At 36.9% G+C, this 23,556-nt stretch overlaps 2 long non-coding RNA genes across 2 annotated transcripts; both read left to right on the top strand.

Annotated features, from left to right (window-relative positions):
• Positions 1-9,471: 9,471 nt before the first annotated feature.
• Positions 9,472-10,470, top strand: LOC127652496 (uncharacterized). Its single transcript, XR_007971732.1, has 3 exons — positions 9,472-9,749; positions 9,837-9,936; positions 10,397-10,470. It is a non-coding gene; the product is annotated as an uncharacterized LOC127652496 (long non-coding RNA).
• Positions 10,471-11,122: 652 nt separating this feature from the next.
• Positions 11,123-15,796, top strand: LOC127653231 (uncharacterized). The gene is made up of 4 exons (XR_007971784.1): positions 11,123-11,199; positions 11,734-11,889; positions 13,834-13,975; positions 14,661-15,796. It is a non-coding gene; the product is annotated as an uncharacterized LOC127653231 (long non-coding RNA).
• Positions 15,797-23,556: the final 7,760 nt, after the last annotated feature.

Genomic DNA, 23,556 nt, shown 5'->3' with positions numbered 1-23,556 from the left:
GTTTACCCACTCATGCTCAAAGATATGAAAAGAAAATTCCCAGAAACTTCTATGTTGCCATGCAACATTTCTGTCACTAGTGGAATATTTTGCATTTGTCTTTGGCTCCCAAACTGAAATGGGAGTTTTAAGTGCACTTGTTGTAACAACAAGGATTTAACAACAAGCAGACCCAAAACTCATGTTTGACGTTTAGGACAAGACATATGTGTAACTTCCAACTGGTGACAGTAAAGTACAAAAAAATTATAATAATAGGCGAATGTAAAGGGAATCATACAACTTAAGTTCCCCTTCTGTCACTCACTCAACATTGTGTCAAATGAAGTGACACAAGGCGTCTTCCTGGGACACCAAACGTACCTCTGAACCTGAGAAAAGGCAGACAGAATTTGCATGCCCCGCCCCTACGGGCATAAAGGGAAGCGGGGCAGCGAGTGCCAAGGTTTGGTTGTGCAACAAGCAACAAGCTGTCAGTGGGAAGCATTGCTGTTGGATCTACGGCACGTTTCCAGCTGGCGTTCTCGCTCTGCACGCTGTACAGTCTACACCCTGGGCGCTTTGACAGCACTTTTCACTGTTAAAAGAGTGTTCTCCTCCTAAAAGAGTTTGATTTCTCTAAAAGAGTTTGAGTTTTCCACTCACAAAAAGAGCAATACACAGCGGCGTTGAACGTCCTTTTCAGGACGCGTCTTTTTCCAAGATGCCTTTCCGCCCGTGTTGTTCCTGGACGCGGTCGATTTCTCTCCAAGACCGACGGCCACAGTGGCCTCATGTGCCTGGGCAGCATTCACACTGAGGCGGCATTTGTGGATGGCTCATGTACTCATTGCGAGAACATGACCATGGCTGGCGATGAAGGCAATATGGGGATAACGACGAGCTCGGTTTCGCCGGGTAAATCCCAACGAACCACCAGCCCCCCGATATGCTTGCTCGCTTCCGTCCGAGCTTGGGATGAGTGTGGCTCACCTCACAGCCAGCCAACATTCTCCCTTTGAGCATTCTCAAAAAACACAAATCAAAAATGTTCCTTTCATTTGTACTACAACAGCAGAGAGAAAAAAAAAAGTTACTTTGAGATCATTTTTACTGATTTTATATTCATAACTTTTCAGTTTGTTTTTGTGAATCAATAATACAGATATTCAAAAATGTTTTTAGTTCAGATTTGCTTGGCCATAAAATAAAAGTCTGGAAAACACTGCTGATTAAATGACTCTAAAAATTAGTAGCAGACAGTCTTCACTAATGGCTTAAAAAGAAAACTAATAACAATAAAAAAAATATATAACTACATGCCTTGCAACATTTACAACAAATTAATTACTTATGGAGCAGGTCTTGAAGGCGGCAGAAGGATCGTCCCCCAAAATGACCAGCAGTCCCCAAAGACACCTAATGTCTGTTAGCTCAGTGGTCTGGAAGATAGTGCACATATTGTACAACACAGTTTGCTAAGGACACTCACATGTATTAATCAAATTCCTGAACTTCCCCACAATTCTTTATGAATTCACTACAAATTTCCAGGACTGGAAAGTAAAGGACAGGACAAGAGGAGATGACACAAAAGGAATGGAGAGAGGAGAGAAAAGGGAGAGGACAGAAGGGTAAAGGATAGAAGAGGAGAGATGAAACAAGAAAAGTGGGAGAGCAAAGTGGAGAGGACAGAAGAAAAGGAGAGACAGAAGATGAAAGGAAGAGATTTAAAGGGATTGTTCATACAAAATGAAAATTCTGTCATCATTTACTCACCCTTGTGTCATTTCAAACCTTTATGACTTTCTTCTGCTTTACATAAGAAAATATATTTTGAAGAACGTTGGTAACCAAACAACATTGGTGCCCACTGACTTCCATTGTATGGACAAAAAAAGAACACAAATATATCTTCAAAATATCTTCTTTTGTGTTCCACAGAAGTAATAGACTATTTACGCAAAAACCGGAAATACGTCAAGGAAGCGTAAACCCAGTTCCGGTGTAAGCTTTGTTGACGGAGAAATGGCAGCTACCGTTAGAGTGTTTTCGACTAGCCTGACTTGTCTTCCGAAGTTCACCAGCGCCGATGTGGTGAAGAGTGTGGAGATACATTCGTCCACTAAAGGAAACAAACTGGACAAGGGATATAAATTCTTCCACGAAGAGTTTATCCACAATTACCAAGGTAAGAAATCAAGAAATTGCTATAGCTAGCTTTAACCATATCACCGGTTACTCTGTTAACGTTAACTGTAAAGTAAGTAACTTAATGGTAAATCTTAGGTGTTGTGAATTTGTAATATAAGGTATAACACATCGCAGTGAATATGTCGTGTGTATGTTTAAGTGAGAGGGTATGAGATAACATAACAACCAGTAATTTGGTGAAGCTGTACTAGGTAAATGTTACTGACATTGTGTTGTGACTTAACGTTAATGTTACGAAGTAAAGTTGTGTATTTCTATGTGAGATAACACGTAATATTTTCTTGTTGCATGCGGTTATAGTATCAAATATACTCCAGGGACAGGTTGTAGTGAGAGGTAGATGCTTCAGGTCAATGAGGAAGAGTGAGGAGCCTCACAAACTGGAGGTTTGACTATAGACAGAATGCCGGTTTAATTGATGCACAAGGGTTAAGTTATTCAGTTAGAAATGCATTTATCCATTAACGGTACACATAGTTGACTAGCGTTAACTTACTAAACACATTATGAGCGATCTTACCTGCAGGTGGGTGTGTCACGTAGTCGTGATCCATCCTTACTGCCTTAGCCACCATGGTGCTATCTTCACATAGCTGGATACTAGACTGACGTTTGATGGTTCTGTCATATACTGACTCCCTTCTCAAAGGAGCAGTAAAATTGTTCCAAGGGAATAGGCTCGGAACAACAGCACTCTTCAGGCGACGAACGACACAGCCACCAACATAATCCTCCGGAGCGAAGTGCCGGCTGCAGACATAGGTGCTACCTCTTTTTATGTCAAAACTGTTCCCTTCCTCTCTTCGGATCGCCTGTATCCATTTGGGTTTCAGGTTTGGATCGACAGGAAAAGAATGAAACGAAAGGTAGGGCTGTTTTTGGGTGGAAGACGAACAGCCTGGAACACAACAGAAACTGCGACTCTTCGACTCTGCCATTTTTCGTATCTGCCGCTACGATAACAGGAAGTTCTAATACACTTCATTGACGTATTTCCGGTCGAAAAATGCGGAAGTGCGTAAAAGGTCTATTCATACAGGTTTAGAATGACATGAGGCAGAGTATATGATGACAGAATTTTTGGGTTCTAAAAATTCCCAAGAGAGGAGAGGAAAATGGAGGAAAGGGGAGAGGAGAGCAAAGAAGAGATGAGAAGAAAGGAGAGAGAGGAAAGGCATAAGGAAAGGAGAGGAACAGAGATAGGGAAGAGAGAGACTAGACTGATGTAGACAAGTCAACCCACCTTTGTCTGACATAAAAGCTGGGAGTAGAGGCCTTTCTTCTTCCTGAAGAGGTTCATCAGGCTTGGAGAGAAATGGTCAATAGTCAATATATAAGCCCCTGGTCAAATGACCCCCAACACTACATGATTTGGGTCACAGTGTTAACCACTCCCAGATGGTTATTTATATATATATATATATATATATGTACACACACCCATTTTCAGCTGCATTTTACTATGCGTTAGTGGTATTTGCGTAAACAAATGAGTAAATTCAATCCTTAAATAATTTGTGCCTGCTTAATTATCTGATTTTATTTTCGCTGCATCTTGATACATATGCAAAGGCTATTGGGGAGCAATGTGTGCATCAAGGTGCAGCGAAGAACATCGCAGAGCCATCTTTTAAAATCAGGTAGTAAAGCAGGCACAAGCTGTCTAAGGATTTCATTTACAAATTTGTTTTAAAAGTCATACATACCTGGCTTTCTGTAAAAAGAGATGGCCATCGAAGTACCATCTGGCTGATGTCAGGCTTGTCTTTGACAACTTCTTTTCTGCGAAGAGCAAACATCATGTTTATCTGTTTCTTAACAAGGGATCCATTTGGCTGTGTCTTTATCATTTCATTTACAAGAACCTGAGGAGCTCCTTCAAGGTTGTGGTCATCCATTCCCTCTGGATTTTCAGGTAGGAAATGTACTTCCCCTTTCCTTGGCTTCTTGATGTCTTTGTTGGGGGGGTTGCCGTTGTAGTGCACCTTCCACGTTTACCACCGTTGACAGCAACCTCACCGTTGACCCAGCTGGCACATTTTGGTCCTATAATTACCCAACTTGGACTTCAGACTATTCTTCCATCCTTCCAAGCCAGAGGATGATCCTGTTTCTTTAAGACATGGGTGTGTTTGTACTAAGGTTTTTGCAACAGCTTCAAATTCTTCCTTTGTTGGATATGCTTTAAATGCATACATGGTCTCGGCTAGTTTCTCAAGGATATCATGTTTAAGCTCTTTTGTTTCTTTCAGATTCATTGCACCCTTGAGATACAGCGGATTACCTTGACAAAGCAGATACTTAACGTCAACAGAAAATATGGGAATGTAAAATACCTCTGGCCATTGAGAACTTCTACCCAGAGAGGAGTTGGACAGAATAACTGTGTCCGTCTGGCTTCTTGGGTCACTAGAATATTCAGTTTGTGCAATGATTGGTACAAGCTCAATTATAGGGATGATTTTGATGGTCGGCATCTCAGTTCGTAAATTCAGGATCTTGTTAATGTAAGGTGAAGCTGTAGTTTGCTTGGAGAGTGCCTTTGAGCCAGCCAATCAAATCTTCAATCAAGTGTGTCTGGTCATGTTGTTATCATCATCTTTCTTATACCTCACTCGGAGACAATAACTCTCATGGTTAATTTCTGTTGGATAGCCATTTGGGGAAAATAAATAAGACAGGTATTTAGCAAATAATATAGTCTCAGTGTTACCATAAGTTCTCCTTGTACCTTGTATGCTGATAATGGGAGGAGATAATTTAACTCTGACATCCTGACCACACAAATAGAGCTGGCATCACTGCAGAGGAGTTGGTAAGATCTCAAATGTTCACAGTACCATACTGTAACTTTGTGGCAGACAAACAGAATTTCTGTTTGCTGCAACAATCTTTTCAATCGGGGCAAATTCAGGGAGACATGAGCATGAGCCAGTAGAGAGAACCATGCCTGGATACTTGATTCCATCTCAACAGTCAGATGACGCATTAAAAACTGACCCTGGCTGTGTAATGATTTGAGTGATTACTCTCTGAGCATTCAAAGGGAAAGAGGCAAGCAAAACTGGGGTGACCTTGTTATCTCAATTGATGGTCTGAAAAATGAGCTAGTCAAGAAGGTAAACGATTGCTTTCTGGGGTTTGTTAGCAAGTGTCATGGCAACATTTTGAAATTCAGAGCATGCTCATTCACTGAGCATGTGAATTGCCTTTTTAAAGAACTTATGCTTCCCCTCAAAGCACATAGTCCAAACCTCACACGAGGGGCCAAATTTCCTTATAAGTTGAGGGTTATGTTGCACATAGTGAGGCTTTGGCTTTAAATGAAAATCTGGAAATGCAACAGCTGTCTGTGCTCTGCTATCTTACAGTCCAGGATATGCAGTGTCTCTTCAGTATGCCTTGGTGCCACAACCAGATCAGTAAAATCTTTGAGAAGCATGAGAATTTCCCAAGTGTTGGCATCCTCAGGGACACAGTGACCAATTAGAAATGGAAGGAGCCATATGAGACACCAATTAGAAATGGTCCCTTTGATGGAAAATCCCTTACAAATCATCTGAGGTCTGTCTGTTTTGTCAGTAAATGTGCAATTAAAGTACCTGATGGCGTGATTTAACATATCTAAAGTGAAATACCTCTTGCCTATCAGGTCTGAAAGGCACAGGGACAACTCAGTTGGAACAATGACTTCCAAGACATCATGCAATGTCATCAGTGACCACATGAAAGTGATCAAGATTCTCAGTTAAAGGACAGCCACTTTTCACACCATAAGTCCGACTCAATCCTGGGTCCTCTCTCACTTCCTGCACCTGCCTATCATGGGAGTCTTTGTCTCGAAGTTGAAAGAAACCAGAACATACCTTCTGTTGCTGAGCGTCACTAATGCTTGCCAAACAGAATTTGCAGAACTTGTCAACAGCGAAGCTCTCCAGGGATCCAGCAAGTGAGTGGGCACCAAGATTATCAGCAGCAACATATAAGGCTGTGCCTCTCACAGTTGTACCTTTTTTATCCAGGTAAACACCATTTTGCTCCAATTACTTCAGATCATAGAGAAGAGGTTGCAGAACTTTTGCATAACCACAATTTTTGACTGTATATGTATTGAATAGTAGAGCAAGCTGAATTTTGTTGAGGGCTGACCTATATTTTGCAAATATGTTGGCAATAACCAAGTATACTTGGACTTCAAAGTCATCAATGTAAATGTTAAGAGCAATTGTAAGCTCGTCCCTTGCAATAAGAGAGTTTTCATAAAAGTACTGTCCATCTACATACGATCTGTATTCCTGTAGCACATGCACTTTTTCCTGACATAGCTCTGTTTAACACAGAATGGGGACATATATAAGTGGTTTTTGGCCATTTTCCACATGTTTTGTGGGGTTTACCAGTGGAAACTCTCTGCATACACAAGCTGCTCTCCTTTTAGCAGTCCCTAAGGGTCCATCTTTGGCACAAAAGTCATCATGTTACTTTCTGACATGGCACTTGTAACCTCTCTCACAACTGTTTCATCCATGCCATCATATTTCTTTAGCACGGCCCTCACTCTGTTATGCAGAAGTGGCTGTGACAGCTTATTGATTTCACAAAGCTGTTGTATTACTTCTTGCACAGCACTCTCTGGTATGTGCAGAACAGTTTGCATCTTTAACAGAAGAGATACCAAGTTGTGCTCAAGCTGTTTTTCTAATTCATGAAGATCATTTTCACTTGCTTCTTCACCAGGGGTGATTTTAGAGTTTGAAGAGACTAGGGGCTTAGCCCAGACACACACCACCCCAAGCACAGAATACAGCTAAATGCATTACTGACAAATTGCATGTTTTGGAAGCACTTTATTCTGTTTCAGTAACAACTCCTTTATCTACACTTTTCTGTTAATGCACACCATACTCATTGTCTTTCATGGAGTCTACATTATATTTTACTAATTGTTGTCTGTCTCTGTGTCTTTCCTCGTGTCTCCATCTATTTGTTGTTTGTGTTTCTATCATATTGTGTTATTTGTTGTCTTTCTGCATTATTCTTGGTCTCAATAGAGTATTCAAGCCAATCAAATATTTCAAACCACTTTTGTTAAAAGGCCCTTTTTTGCAATCTAAAACGTTCGAGGGGATATTGAGGTAGCTTTACTTGTTTAGGGCCTGTGTCCAGGTCTCCTAAATCAGCAATGGTCTGACCAGTTGCCCCAGTCTGCTGCTGCACTAGGTCTTTAATTGGCCAGCTGTTCTCATCTGCCCTCACTCTTGTCTCATCTGCAAAGTAAAGATGCAACATGTCAGTACTATACTGTATACTGATAGAATAATTTATTCTGCTGCTTTTTTTAAATGAAAGTTAAATGCAGAGCCAAGGGAACAAAGTAAAATGTTTATGCTTTTGCATATTATGAAAATATTATTTTAGTAATAACTTTGCCGAAGAAAAAAAATACAATCCTGCTAGTACCTGACTTTTCCTAAAAGTGTCTATTTTCATTTACCGTAATTTCCGGACTATTGAGCGCACCTGAATATAAGCCGCACCCACTGATTTTTAAATAAAATATTATTTTGAACATAAATAAGCCGCACCTGTCTATAAGCCGCAGGTGCCTACCGGTACATTGAAACAAATGAACTTTACTCAGGCTTTAACGAAACACGGTATGGCAGCGGGGGCGTGGTCAAGCGCCCGTCCGGGAGAGAAAAGCGGTAAGGGCGCTTACACCTGAGCTAAATTATGTCTAACACCGGTGTCTAATTTCAGTAAGCATGGGGAGAGCGGCATAAAAAGGCAGCAGCCACAGAGCTGAGAGAGTGACACACGTCAGTCTAGTGTTGGCGCATAGAAGAATTGAGAAACTTTATAAAATTGATTAAACATTGCTGTGGCCATTAAAAGCCTTACCTGGAACGTCAAGTGCCCTGCTGAAAACTGTCACACTGGTGCCGTGTGACAGTTTTCCCAAGAAGGACACGTGAAGCAGGGCACTTGAAATTAGACATGCGGTGTGCAGAGCTATTAAAAAAAAACTGATGCGGTGTAATATCAGGGTTTATATAAGGTACATTTCTGGTATTCAATAGGCCATTTTGAACAATCATCTAAAGCATCTAAACTGCATTATGTTCCACATATTTGTCCAGCAAATAGTTTAGACAGTCTGATAGTTTATAGTCTTGAAAAAAAGTACACAACATTCTGAGAATGTCATTCTCCATCTACGGAATTTTTCCATCTACAGAACAGGATACGGCTAATTTAAGTTTGTGTAAAGAAAAGGCATATATAGGGCTAAAAAAAATATATATCTTTTTTTAGTTTGGCAATTTATTAATTTCCATACAGGGAATTTTTCCATCTACAGAACAGGATACGGCTAATTTAAGTTTGTGTAAAGAAAAGGCATATATAGGTCTAAAAAAATATATATCTTTTTTAGTTTGGCAATTTATTAATTTCCATACAGGGAATTTTTCCATCTACAGAACAGGATACGGCTAATTTAAGTTTGTGTAAAGAAAAGGCATATATAGGTCTAAAAAAATATATATCTTTGGCAATTTATTAATTTTCATACAGGGAATTTTTATGGCATTTTTCCAAAAGTAAACTAAACAATAATTTAACACAATTGGGCTATATGTTCCAAAAAAAGCATACTGAAGTTTTTCTCCTAGTATTGTGTATTTATTTTTTTATTTAAAACATCTTTGTGCACAGAAATTATGTGTTTTGTATTGTGGGCTAATTCCGTGACTATTCCCGTCTATTATTTTAAATGAGTAAATGAGTAAAAGCAACTTTAGTAAATAAACGGATGTCTACCGCGATTAAATTAATTGCAAATAGTGGCCATACATTTGTTCTCCTTGCACTTGTCGATGTGCATGATACGAGATATTTGTGTTGGCACTCCTGAAAATTTCATGTTTGCAGAGCAGATCTATATGCAGATAAAATCAATCCATAATCACGTGCAATAAATTTACTTTCAAAGATGTATACCTTGTCTTCATGATTAAAACATAATTTACAATTGGGGCATGTGATAATAAAAATTTTTGTTAATGCCAGTTTTCTCAACAAAAAGTGTTTCCAAACCAGTTTTGCGTGACATTTGAAGTATTGACACAGAATTTATGAGCTAGAGTTAAACGTAAAAATATGATGTCCCAGCTAACACAAATACGTAACTGTTACGTAACTGCAACGTAATCTGGTGACCAAACTTTCGTCGTGGCGACGTAATTAGTTACGTCGTGGCAACCGGAAAAGTGAAAGTCCCAGATACGTTGTTACAACGTAACTTTGTGACGTTACCAGTTAGTAAGCACGACGTTGTGACAACGTAACTTTGTGACTTTACCAGTTAGTAAGCACGACGTTGTGACAACGTCACGTTGCGACGTTACCAGTTAGTAAGCACGACGTTGTGACAACGTCCTGTGCTGGTACTAAATATGTCATTTTCAAGGCGGACAGTTGGTGTCCTCATTTGCCCACACCTCATTTAAAGACTATTTAAATCTGCTGAATGATGAATGCATACTCAAAATTAGGTAAATTCAGCTAATTTATTTTGAAAACAACAGTACACAATAACATTTTAATTAATTATAACACAATTATAATTCGTTTGAACAAAGAAGGGGAATGTAGAGGAATGCAGAACAAGCGAACTACTCCAATTCTGCAGGGCCTACTGGCAGTCGATCCTAAAGAAACAGCACAACAACAAAACAACAGGTTAGTCATTTTCATTGTAACCTTTAAATAAGAGTTGTATTAGGCTAAAAATGGCAAAATAAGGGATATATGATATTAAACTGTGTCACATTATTTTTTGCAAAAAATGCAATTTATAAACTGGCCTTTTGCTCCAAATGGCGAAATTCTGTCTTTGATGTGCACTGGGGAAAAAATTGGCTTTTTAAAAAAAAATCTCACTGCAAGCTCTTATTGTTCCTTATAGGGAATATGATAACGTCTACATGAAATTCACGCACCGTGAATTTGTCGAGTTTGTCTGATAGTAACTACATAACTCTGCCTTAACCCCGCAGCAAAAGTAAAACAAATCCGAAATGACTCCAAAGGAGCAATTGCTGATTGGTTGTTATTATCCGCCTTTAAGATAACGTCTGTTGTAACGACTCTGCAGAGGAAATCTTTTCACATGAAACGTTTTTTTCTTCCCTCTTCACAGGAAATGTTCAGTTTCTTGCTACTGCTAATTATTCAGGAATAATATACCATTTTAAAATCTTCTCAAAGACAAAGGTAAGTCTGATTTTGATCTAACCTTATCCCGTGTGGTGATTTATGTTTGTTGATTAAATGTTGCATATTGTGAGGAAACTCATAGGCTTAAGGTCACATAAATTACAGATATTTTGCAAATTAAATCGAGGACATAATATTAGGTTTATTGATATTTAAACATGCACATGAGCTTAGTTATGGGAGCTGTCCAGGGTGATGAAAGCAGTTTGTAACATTTTCCTAACAAAAATGCTGTGAAAATGTTGACTAACGTGGAAATTGTGTTTTGGGCTTAACTTATCTTAAAATAAAGCTCTTGTTCTATTTAAAACAGACGTTAACGTGGGCATTTGTGGAGAAAAAAGTTTACAGACCGGTAATGTAACTATACACATTTTATTGTTGTTATTTTTTATTTGTTTTTATAGTCCTGATAAATAATATCGATTGGAAAAAGCAAAAATGAAATGCTTTTCATTTTAAGTCAGTCCTTTTCATAACATCTTGAGAATAAGATGCAACTCCTGTGACAATCAGGGTTTAATATGAAAGGTAAAGAGACATTTTCTCGTAACAACGAGATGTTATGTCGATAAAAAATGAATCGCGAGACTTACAGTTTCAAAAAGTGCGGTTAGCAGTGTGTCTATTGCATCACCCGACCCGTGCGATGGGTTTAACAAGGTTTAGGGGAGAATATAGGCTGAATAGGCACTCTTTGAGATCCAGATTGTGTTCGTCAGTAGAGTGAGTTGATTATTTCTTTGATATGGAAATGTACTATTCATGCAAGTACTATGAAACTTTTTAAGTTTTAAGTGTTATTTACCTTTGTAGGGGGTTCGTATGTTTTAAAAGTCATGTACCTAAATCAGTTAAGTAAAAAGTACTTTACCTCAGAAATACTGGTAGAATAGGATGTCCACTTACAATGAAAACCGGGTTCTGCTTACATATGGTCACAACCCCTGCTTATATATGCCCGCTGGCAGGTTTCGCGGGCTTGGCACGCGCACAAATATATATTATTTTATTTTTATATTTTTTTATATGTACATTTAAATAATGATACCTTGCGTTAGCTTGTCAAAAAGTGATATACCACAACCACAATAATCTAGCAGGGTAAATATAAGTTATATATAAACTTTAGAATATAAATATGTTAACTAAATTGGCTAGATTTACGAATTAAAACTAATCGGTTGTCCAGTCAGTGTTGGGTGTCTGGAAGGGATGGGAAATATACATAACATATAATACATATTCAACAACCCATAGGTGGCGATATGCGAGTCGCCAAATTAAGCATGCATGCAAGCGAAGAATCAGTCCACAGACGCGAGTTATACCTTCTACTGTCTGGAGTTTACTCTATCAACGCGTGGCAGCCTTTATGGTGGAAGCATTCACCTTTGATGTGCAAAAGGTTGAGAAGTAAGTAAGTATGATATGGAATAATATGTGGAAATGTATGTTTTTTTCATAGTGTGATCGTTTGTGGGATTGTGAGCGTTTTCCCTGAGCTGTCTAACGCGTTTTGCACGCGGCCCTGTTAAAGGAGCTTTATAATTTTTTTAAATGCAGTGATGAAATCTATCTTATAGAATTTAAAGTAAATCAAACATGTAAGAGAAGTGCAAGGTGCATCCAAATGTTAATTAGTTTTGAATGAAACAGTTTTGCATACAAAAATAACCTACAGGAATCCTGCAGGGTTTTTTGGAAGATATTGTTTTATTTATACTCTGACAATATGTGCAGGAAATTTCTACAGGTTTTAGAATGAACCCTTCAGTACAACAGAAACATGCAGGGAAGGCAAGTTTATTAATATAGCACATTGCATACACAATGGTAATTCAAAGTGCTTTACAGAGAAGAAATTAAAATAATCAAAAGAAATAAGAATAATTAAAGTACGAACAGTGGCACAATGCTCATTCAGTAAATCATATAAACAGATGTGTTTTGAGTCTAGATTTGAATGTGACTACTGTAGGAGCACATCTGGGCCCGTATTCGTAAAAATGATTAATGCAAAGAGTCTAATCTAGTGACAAAATCCTAAGAAAGTTCTTAGAAATGTGGGTGTTACTGTTTACTCTTAAAACTAAATAAAAATCCTAGTAAGGTAATTCAGAAAGCATCTTAACCCTTAAAAGAGGTCTTAAGGTCAAAATTGTTAGGAGTACGGACGAGGACTTTTAAGAGGCTTAAGAGTTTTTTTAGCAGAGGAGAAAATGACAGAAAGACGAAGAGGGAGAAGAAATGTTTTGCATACAATGGATCACAGTGTGTTGATAAGATGCTATAAATTAGATCTAAATGTAACTGGGAGCCAGTGTAAAGATCTGAGGACTGGTGTGATATGTTCACATTTTCTGGTTCCTCAATCTGGCAACAGTGTTCTGTATGAGCAATTGTTTTATGGTCTTTTTGGGAAGTGTTGTATTTCTGTTCCACTGTAATACCTCCTTCTAAAACATTTTCATAATCCACTTACCTTTAGATTAAAGATGCAAGACGTCAATCCAGGGTCGTCAGCGGAGCATCTAACCAGTTCAGTTCTAGTTTCGGTTGCTAGGGGCATTTGCTAATATTACTGTTTTATTACTAAAATTCATTTAGTATTAATAGGGAAAAATTACTCATAGTCTTGTTTAAAAAGGTTTATGAATCATCACAACATGATTTTGTTTTCTTTGGAAATTTTTGTCTTTGTATGATTCTAAATATTTTTAAAGGCAAAAAATACAAACACTTAAAAGTCTTTACCTGAATTGCGGCTCTTTTTGCGTTGTCCCTCTGGAGGTATTCAACTATAAGATCGTCCATAAAAATATCAACTTTGTCTGTGACAAGTAATTTCTTGTACTATTTTCATCTGAGATGAAGCCAAAATTAGAGGGGTAAAAATGACTTTAGTGAAAGTGAAGGCCAAATACTCAGAATTTGGCCTCTGCACTTAACCCATCCAAGTTAGTTTACACATTAGGAGTAGTGAACAGTGGGTAAAGAGCAAGGGCACCTCAGTTTTTTCCTGTCTGTATTGAGACCTTTGAGTTACAAGTCTGACTCTAACCATTAGGCCACAACTGCCTTTAGAGAAATGGCAGCATAGTTATTTTATTTTTACACAGAGATTTGTAGATCTATTAGTAAAATCTGTTGACTAGCAATTTTTGTTGCATTGTATTCCAAGAAATATTAAAGACGTCTTAATATCCTTTTAAAATTCTGGTTCTTAACTAAATGTTATTTTGGTATCATCATTTTGAAGGCCCTATACAGTTTAATTCTAAGAATGAATTGTTCAATTTTAATTAATGGTCTGAAAAATACATACATTTGCTAAATTTAGTTTTTCATTACACCCAGGCAGGCTTGGTTTGGAAACTGCTCTACAATGTCCAATGGGTGGCTCAAGAAGGGAGACATTTGGATGTCCTCAGTCTCCTGACGTCTGGTCACTTCAACACAATGTGTCATTGGTGCGTACAGTGAGGTTGTCCACCTCTGGGTAAGTCTCTCGCCCAGAAACCCATGTGCCCTTCTGTGTGCATTTGTATTGATGTATCAATACTCTAAAGTTTATACCTTGATCAGCAATGCAACGATTGGCTGGCATCAAGACAGCAACATAACACCATGTAATTAAAAAAGAAAACGGCCAAGCAGGCAAAATTAAATGAAATGTCTAATAGATAAATAAAATGATTGTTACACAATTCCTAATTATTACAAATGTTCACTAATTTGTGTATTTGAACAGGCTTTACTTTTTCAGTTCCAAGAATATGGCCTATTGTAATGAGCAATTCACATTTCTTTAGGGCCAGGAATAAATTAATAACATTTTTACATTATTTAATGTGTAAGGCTCCAATAAAATTAAGATAATTATTCCCTCACAAATAAATCTCTCAATGAGTAAAATCGACTCTATTATTATGGACTACTAAGAACAAGTACATTTATACTTTTAATGATTAATTTCCCTGGTTCTGTAGGGTGTCATGTACCTGCCCTTCTGCATGACACTTCCTCATTCTAACGTCCGTGGTAACAAAGCTAAAGGCACATCTCTTCACCTGAAACAAGATGCTAATAAATGCTAGATAAATAATAGATGATGATGATAATGATTATTATAATTATTATTATTATTACCATTATTATTTTAATATCCTATCATTATTTTACAGGTCTTCATCTGTTGCAAAAGATTTCCTCATTTGGCTGGTTTGGAAGGACCGAGTGTCAGCATTACAGGAAAGGCACAGATGGCTGAAAGCTGGTTAATGACACAAGTGTCTATATGCATTAATCAGTGTCATAGTTGAATAGGGCATATACATACTCAATCCAACACACACACACGTGTGAGCACAACAGATAAACAGGATATCTGACAAGGAAGAGCAGAAGGGGTTTTACTTAATTTCTTTACCAGAGGCAGATGAAATACAACACAAGTACCAGAGTTTAGTTAAACATGAACGTTTCTGAGTGTCTATGGAAAAGTGCAAAACCAAACTAACTGGCTATGTAGGTCTATGTAGGACACATGCTGAATAAATTCTTGAAACTGCGAATAATAAGTAGGGATAATGTAGAGCAAGGCGGTTGTTATAGCGAATACAACCCCGACAGGCTGATCAGGAGGAAGCGGAGGGGTCTTGAATCAGCCTGAAGGGGTTGTATTCACTATAACAACTGCCTCGCTCTACATTATCCCGCTTATTACATGGCTACCTACCAAATAAATAAATAATTTGACACAAAATATTGATTTAAAAAGGAGTTTATTGATTTAAAAACGATTGTATAGCTTCTGCTAAAGAAAATAGTCTGTTCCGTCTCTACGGTTAGAATCCTGCGTGTCCATGGCAACGTTCTGCTTTGCATGGCAACGGTGTGTTATCCTTAGAGTAAATTTTATATAGGTTTATTACAAGCCATGTAATAAACCTATATAAAATGTACTCTATATTACAAGTGACAAAACATTTTTATAGGAATAGTGCAACCAAAATGGAAATTCGTTCATTATTTACTTCCCATGTCACTCCAAACATGTATGCCTCTGTTTCATGGAACACAACACAGTGAGAAGATCGACAAAGCCCTTAAGACCACCATAGAGTAAAAGCTGTAATAATTTATCAGTTAATTATTATAATTTTTTTTTTTTATTAATTACTTTTAATATCTAAATAATTGCCAAGTGAAATCAACATTACAGTGTCATGCAACATTTAATGCTGTAACAAAACTTTCTGTTCCATTTGTTCCTGTTTTAATAAAACTTTTAAAGCCTGTTGTGTAGTTGTATTGTCATTTTGTTTAGTCTTTCCCTAAAGACTATGACCCAAAAAAATTGTTTGTATGGTAAAAAAAAAAATAATCTTTCATATTTAAATAGTGTCTGTTACAGTTGGTAACTTGATGGTAATAAAATTACAGACATGCGACGTCGAGACTACGTTGTCAGATGGTCATGAAATTACCAAAACGTCACGTAACTGGGACGTATAGTTGGTTACTTTGTTACCTTAGGAGACCGTACTGACGACGTTGTCAGTTGGTAATTTGATGGTAATAAAATTACTGACATGCGACGTCGAGACTACGTTGTCAGATTGTAAGTCATGAAATTACCAAAACGTCACTTTAACTGGGACGTACTTGGTTATTTTGTAACCTTAGGAGACCGTACTGACGACGTTGTCAGTTGGTAATTTTTGAAGGTAATAAAATTACTGACATGCGACGTCGAGACTACGTTGTCAGATGGTAAGTCGTGAAATTACCAAAACGTCACTTAACTGGGACGTAGTTGGTTATTTTATAACCTTAGGAGACCGTACTGACGACGTTGTCAGTTGGTAATTTTTGATGGTAATAAAATTACTGACATGCGACGTCGAGACTACGTTGTCAGATGGTAAGTCATGAAATTACCAAAAAGTACGAATAGATTACGTAACTGCGACGTCGTGTGTTAGCTGGGGTCGACATTTGTGAAATTTTAGCAATAATTTCCATCAGCTTTATTTTGATGCGCTTAAACTTTTTTCGCAAAAAATCCTTGGATGGAAACGCAGTTATTGTCTCTGTCAAAGAAACGTTGCTAGCGGTCTCGAGTGCTAGCACTAATTTGCTCACAAATACAAATTGCTAGATTAAATTGGCTGATCAGTACAATGGTTGAATAGAATAGAAGTGTCTGAACTGAATGAAATCTCTCAATTGGGTAGTTTTTCAATTGAGACTGAGATTATATAGTTTGGAATCTAGAGGTCAAAATGACTGCTATGGCCATTCTAGTAGATACAGAATTCTGTTCGTTCTAGGGTTAATGATAAAAAAAACAAGGAATACTCTGAATTATTTTAAAATAATATACGTGTGTTTATATTAACACATTTAGTCACTAAAAGGAAACTGTTTAAGATTTAAACAATTTTCTTATTGTGTGTGTACATACACTAACCAGCAATTATATAAAGTTCTAGCTAGGTGGTTTATATAATGTTAGTAGGTTAATTGAGATGTTTGAAATCTGAATACTGAACCATTGTTATGCTTAGTCCTAAGGTTAGCTAGCTAGCAAACACAAACCCTGCACAACCCAGTAGCCGCTAACTGTGTATCTGCTTCTACACTTTGAGTTTCTGGCATCCTTTCAAACTCATCCACTGCTTGTTTCTTTCTAAAGAAGTTACGAATGTTCATTTTTTCCCCACTTGGTCTTGTGCTACTCATGACAAACGTTATGCTGAGCAATAATGGAGCATTAAGCCCTGGAAGCCCAGGCCAAACAACGCCACTGTTCTTCACTCACCTCTTCTAACTCCTCCATCAGCATGTGACCTTTGCTCTTGTGCGGCATCACTGTAATTGCTTACAATAAACAAGACCAACGATATCTGACTTGACCAATGACATCCTCTTCAGTTCTGTTCCTTGTGTGCTTTGAAAGTGGAGTAGAAACTGCTTCCAAAGTTACAGTCTTTATAAAGGGACCTGGCTTTATGGTTTATTCACCTGCATACTGCACATATAAAGGTAAAGTAATCAGCCACAGAATAAGACTCAGCAAACCCATATGACAGACAGCAAAATAAGCTGATACATCTACATTTGGTTGCTGATCTTGAGTTTTGGTGTGAAGGCGGGATAAGTGTACTTTTAGTGCATTGAGTGATTTAAATGTAAATAGACATTCCTGTTGTAAACAAGGAAATGGTTCTGTTCCATATTTGAGCCTATAATGTTTAAATAGATTTGCTCTCTTTTCACATTTATGAGAACATACTTACACTTCCAAAGCAGGTCTTCCTGTGACCTGCAACACAATAAAACAAGACGAAAAGCATAGTGGTGTCACGTTATGTGGGGGATGGGCTGGCGAGGTGTGCATTGCCTCAAGAAACTGCCAATCGCTGTATTCTGTTAAAAGACGCAGCCGCCACCTTCGACAACAATATAATATAATACTGAATGTATTTTCATATATTTTGCGGATCTAGCCAGAGTCGTCTCCATAGTAACGTATGTAGAGGCTCGTCGGTGCTGTAGTATTTGTTGCCATTAGACAAACAGAATCGACAGAAAAATTTGATTTCAGAATTGAATTTTTCATAGACATATGGAAACCCCTTTCCACCACTTAAAATTAAGTCACATAGTGTGCCATAATAATGAGAACATATGTCAAAATAATGATGACTAACAATTAAATAATTTTATCATAATTATGACTTTCTATGATCTTATAATGTATGAACATAATTAAGTCATTATTATGGTACATTTGCTCATTATTATGAAATAATAAGTCATTATGACATAATAAGTCATAATTGTGACATGGTATCTTATGAGATATAGACTCTAGGGGGTTTCAGGCTATTTGTTCACCGAGGATGCATTAAAATAATTGAAAATAATTGAAAAATTACAGTATATATAATGTTATAATGTTACAATTTACTGTAACATTATAAGAAATACAATTTATTTCTTTTACAATAAATTATGTATTCTTCAAACTTTCTGTTCATCCTAGAATCCTTTACTTGCAGCAGTGAGACTGTTTGGAATACTGTTAATTATAAAGCTGTAAGTTTAGGACCTGTGAGGAGTCTGTTTCTCAAATTAAAGACTGATGTAGGCTACTTCCCTTCTTGTTGTGCATTTGGGTTGCCAACTTCTCTCTCTCTTTCCCGGTTAGATCAAGTTTGTTTTATTCTTTCAAAACAGAAGTGCATACATAGCCTTCATCTCTCCATCTTTCATCTTTGCACTTTAATTATTGTCACTTTATACCTGGCTGCTACCTCAATAACTGCTATGTCCATAGAACACTATTTCATTGTATGTTATGTTTAAATGTGTCATTTTAGAAAGTGTCACCTTTTTGCACTACTCGATTACAATTGTGTAGGCCTACTGGTCGGTTATTTTTAAAACCATTTTAAAATCATTGAAATTTGACTTGCAAGTGTAAAGTATCTTCAACAACTCAGCTGGAAAAATACACTATATAAGTAACCACCATTCTAACAAAAAGAAGTGTTACTTTATTACAAAGTTAACATATTATGGTTTCTTAAGGGTTATGCAACATTATTTTCTTAGTAGACTGTAGTAATGACAGCTGAAAATGGGGCTTTGCCATCATAGATAAGAAATTAATATAAATAAGAATTTTTTATATAAATAAAACCAATTAAACACTTATTTCAGATTATAGAGATTATATGTATGTAATCTAAACATTTGAGAAATGAAAAATGTTTATACATGCATTTATTTGTGCATTAAATTACACATACACTTGTGTACTTGTAGATGGTATGTGAGCAAAGACACCCGTATATATTTGTGCATTCTTCTGGTGCGTGGATTTGAGAAATGAGCACGTGTGGATATGTTGTGAATGTGTGGATCAGTTGCCCGTGGATTCCCGTGTGCATCAATCGATCAGTCGCGTGAATGTGTTCTGGCCACTCACATTGCACAAACACAGATGCAGAAGACGCGCCCACGCATTTATTAAGCTTTCGTGGCTATTCAGTGGAGAAATGATAGAAATTTTTTTATTTTATTCCACGCAACTGATCGATTGATGCACACGCAGTTTCCCCACGGAATTCACTCGGTTTTTGTTCATGTATTTTATTTTTAAGTTTAATTTCCTGATCCTTGTCATTTTCCGTTTCTTGAATTTCCTGTTCCCCTCTACCACGTCACATTTTTACGCTGTACTGAAACCCCTGGAAATAAGTGACTGCCTCATGTATTCACCTCAAAGGGCAAAATTCAACTGATAGTGATCATCCCTATGCCCTACTCCCTTCGAAGGACATATCTATTGATGTGGACAGTCTATATTGAGCATGAAAGTACTGTGTGAATGTATCCTTCTAATTTTTGTTCGGAATGCACTTTCGAGTGGCGTCACCTTCCCGCAGTGCCCTTCTAGGCGCAAAACTGCCGTTTGGACACGCCCAAAACGTCTTTCTAGCAAGTCCGTCTACGGTCAGCCATCTTTGGAACGCACTCGGGAGGCTATTTCCAGTCATGCCTGTGCAGCTCCCATCTACTTTATTTTTTTTTTTTTTATTTAACTTTTATTGACCATTAAGAAAGGTACATTACAAACATAAATGACCTGGTACAATAGCAAACATTATCCAGACAACTGACAAGCATAAAGGATGAACATACTTTCACCCTAAACATATTCCAGCCTTTCCTTCTTTCATTACAACTTGTGGACAGTTTTCCCGCTTACTTTTGTGATTGTTGTGCTGCTCAGATAGACTGAACACTGGGGCAAGTGAATTCTCTGACTTCGTGATCCGCATATCTTCCCCCTCGTAAGGAATTTTATCCATAACAAGCAAATCAAACATTAAACATGATTGTCACTAGAGGGCGAAATGCAACTGTCATAATCTCAGGTCGGTGATGGTGAAACGGGTGTGTTTTCTGCTCAGTCAGTGACGCTCTATGAGAGGTTAGGCATACTAAAATGGCCGATTGAAAACCTCTGGCGGCTTCACCTCCTGCTGGCAGTTCAACGTTGCGTCATCGATCCAGTTAAATTTATATATCAGTGATTACAGTCCACAGTTTTCTCGCAACCGCTGCCATGATGATTTGTATTTCACCTGTTTTATATTTCTGGCCACGAGATGCAAAGTAAAAACTGTCAAAACGATTGATCCGGAGGAAAACAACAACCACTGAAGTGTAACTTGGTGTAAAAATTAATTTCAGGTGCAGTTGTTGGCAGTCATATCAACTCAGAATAATGAATGATATCAACATAACTAACCTAAGTATGGCACTGTCCATGGTCATCTGGACTCTGTGAAGTATCAGCATTTATTTATTTTTTTACCAATTTAGTACCTTAAACATACATTACTCGCTAAGAATATTTGCTGATGCAAGTGAAAACTCATCAACTGGAAAACCTTGTGACACTATTGAGTGAAATCAGTCAGTATTCTTATCAGGCAGTGGCTTTAACAAAGTCAATAAAAAAAAAATGGAAAAATTTGTGAATCCTACAGTTGTGCAGCAAAACTGCTTGTTTTGATAGGCAAATACTTGACTGTTATTGAACAGAAGATAGACAACATGCAAACATGTCACAAGATACCCATGAAGAAGGCCTACACACAAAACTAGACCTCATAAAATGCAAAGTAAAAGATAAAAATACCCCAGAGTGGTTACAGCATATATTTTTTCAAAAACATCCCTGCTGAAAAGACCAGCTAAAACCAGCCTAAGCTAGTTGTTGATTCAAGATTCAAGATACATACCTGCAAATGAAAGCATAGATTCTAGATATGTAAGAGAAATTGCTAAATGAGAGCAAATACACACCCCTCACTTAAATTCTTCTAAGGTGACGGCTTGTTTGCTTATTTTTTATAATTGCCTTACAGGTACAACGGTGATTAGGTCTGTCTTTCTAGTTTGTCTAGTCTTCACCAGATACACCTTTCTATACTTCAGACATGTATAATGTTCTGGATCATCAATTAATAATATTCATATTTATTTATGTAAAGTAAAGGTAGTTTTACTTGTGACTAATGTAAAGTGTTTTGCTAGCATGTCTCTAGCAGTGGAATGTACTTTATAATTTTCTCTGGAATTTCCTACCGCTTTAACCACAAGACATAAACAAATATACTGATGAGCATCCAACAATGGCGTAATTCTCAGCGGTACAGGGGTGAAAGTGGGTGGGGGTTAATGAGGAAAATGTTATTCACTAATAAAATACTCTTTTGAGTTATCTTTTTAATTAATTGGTCAAACGGGTTAGCAAAATGGTGTATCAGTTCACGATTCAATCTGAATAAGCTCACTTGTGCACTAAATCATTTGTCACAGAACACGGAGAGCAAAAACTGCACTGGATGAAGTGGAGGCATCCTATCATTTGACTAATGAAGAATGCATGAACAGCTTTTGCACGAATCAAGGTAAAGTAATTTTCCAAACATGGGAGTATCAAAACACAGTATATAAAAGCATTTAAAGTACCAAAACATTACCATGTTTCTTTGAAGTACCATGTAAATACCATTGCACATGAATAGAGTAATAATTAAGTATTATTTTCAACATAAAAGTAAAATTTTTGAAAGGTAATTTTGAAAGAAAATAAAAAAATGGTGCTCTCAAAATCACCAAAATTTAAAGCTTTGATCATTTTTTTTTTCAATGAACAATCTCTCACAATAGAGTATAATCGCATGAATAAGTTGTTGTTTTACATGTATTAGCATTACATTTTGCATGTTATGCACGTGTTCCTAATAAAGTGGTCAGTGAGTGTGTGTGTGTGTGTGTATATATATGTATATATATAAACCACATAAAAACTGTTAATCTTACATTCTAAAATTGTTGTTAGCATACAAAAACATAAAAATAAATAGTAGGCTAATATGAGCCAATTACAACAACACAAAAGGAGCGACAGCATACATGTTTGATATTTCTTCATTTTCAGAGTCTGGATAATTTTGTACTGAATTAAGGTTGGGCATGGGAAGTGAAACATTTGACTGTACTGACAGAAAATTACGACGTCATTATGACACAAACGTATCGATTATCTTCAGAGGACATTCTGTCAGATAAAATTAGATAATTTTATTTATTATATTATTTAACAGGGACAATGCAGAAACATTGCTCCACATACCGGCTTCTAGCCAAAGGCTAATTTGCAGCACCAGTCCATGGTTAAGCTTTTTTTAACAATAAAGTAAAAAGAATTGAACAATTCAAGGTCAAAAAGTTGTTTTGCAGCCATTGTGACATGTCAGTCATTTCATTTATTAATATATCTGCAGCCAGTTGTGGAGTCTGTGCTGAAATATACAGTAAATGACTGTGTCGTCTACATATAACTGACATTTAGTTCTTACAACAGTTTGGTAAATCATTGACATATAAGGATAATAACAGTGGACCTAAAATTGACCCTTGAGGGAGACCCGTCTCATTGTTTGGTAAAGATGATCATGAATTATTTATTTTAACACTGATCTCGAGATTCTAAATATTATCTAAACTAATTTATTTTCTGCTGGGAGAAACTAAACAGATTTAAATGTATGCAGGAGTATTTCATGATTCACAGTATCAAATGCCTTTTTGAGATCTAAAAATACTGCATCTACCACATTACAATTTTCTAAAGCTCCCTTAATAAATTCTGTGAGAAAGCAGTTTGCCATTTCTGTGGCCTAAAACTGTTTAGAGTGAAGTAAATAATTTTTTTCAAATAGTTGATAAGTTGATCAGACAAATCTCAGCAGATTATATATTTTTATTACCCTTTCAGGTTTATTTGCAAGATCAATAAGAGTTTTACTTGTTTTTGTTATCCTTGTTTGACCTTTTATTAACTGGTTGAATTTATGTTTGGCTGTAATTGATTTCAATTTTTGCTTTATACCTTTGTCTGCTCAATTTATGTTAAAATCTCCAAATAAAATGGTTTATGTATGCCAATTTAAAAACCTCAACAATTCCTCTAAATTATAATTAAAA

Source organism: Xyrauchen texanus, chromosome 12 (assembly GCF_025860055.1).
Source record: "Xyrauchen texanus isolate HMW12.3.18 chromosome 12, RBS_HiC_50CHRs, whole genome shotgun sequence".
Taxonomy (NCBI): Eukaryota; Metazoa; Chordata; class Actinopteri; order Cypriniformes; family Catostomidae; genus Xyrauchen; species Xyrauchen texanus.
This window is presented reverse-complemented; position numbering and strand designations above follow the sequence as displayed.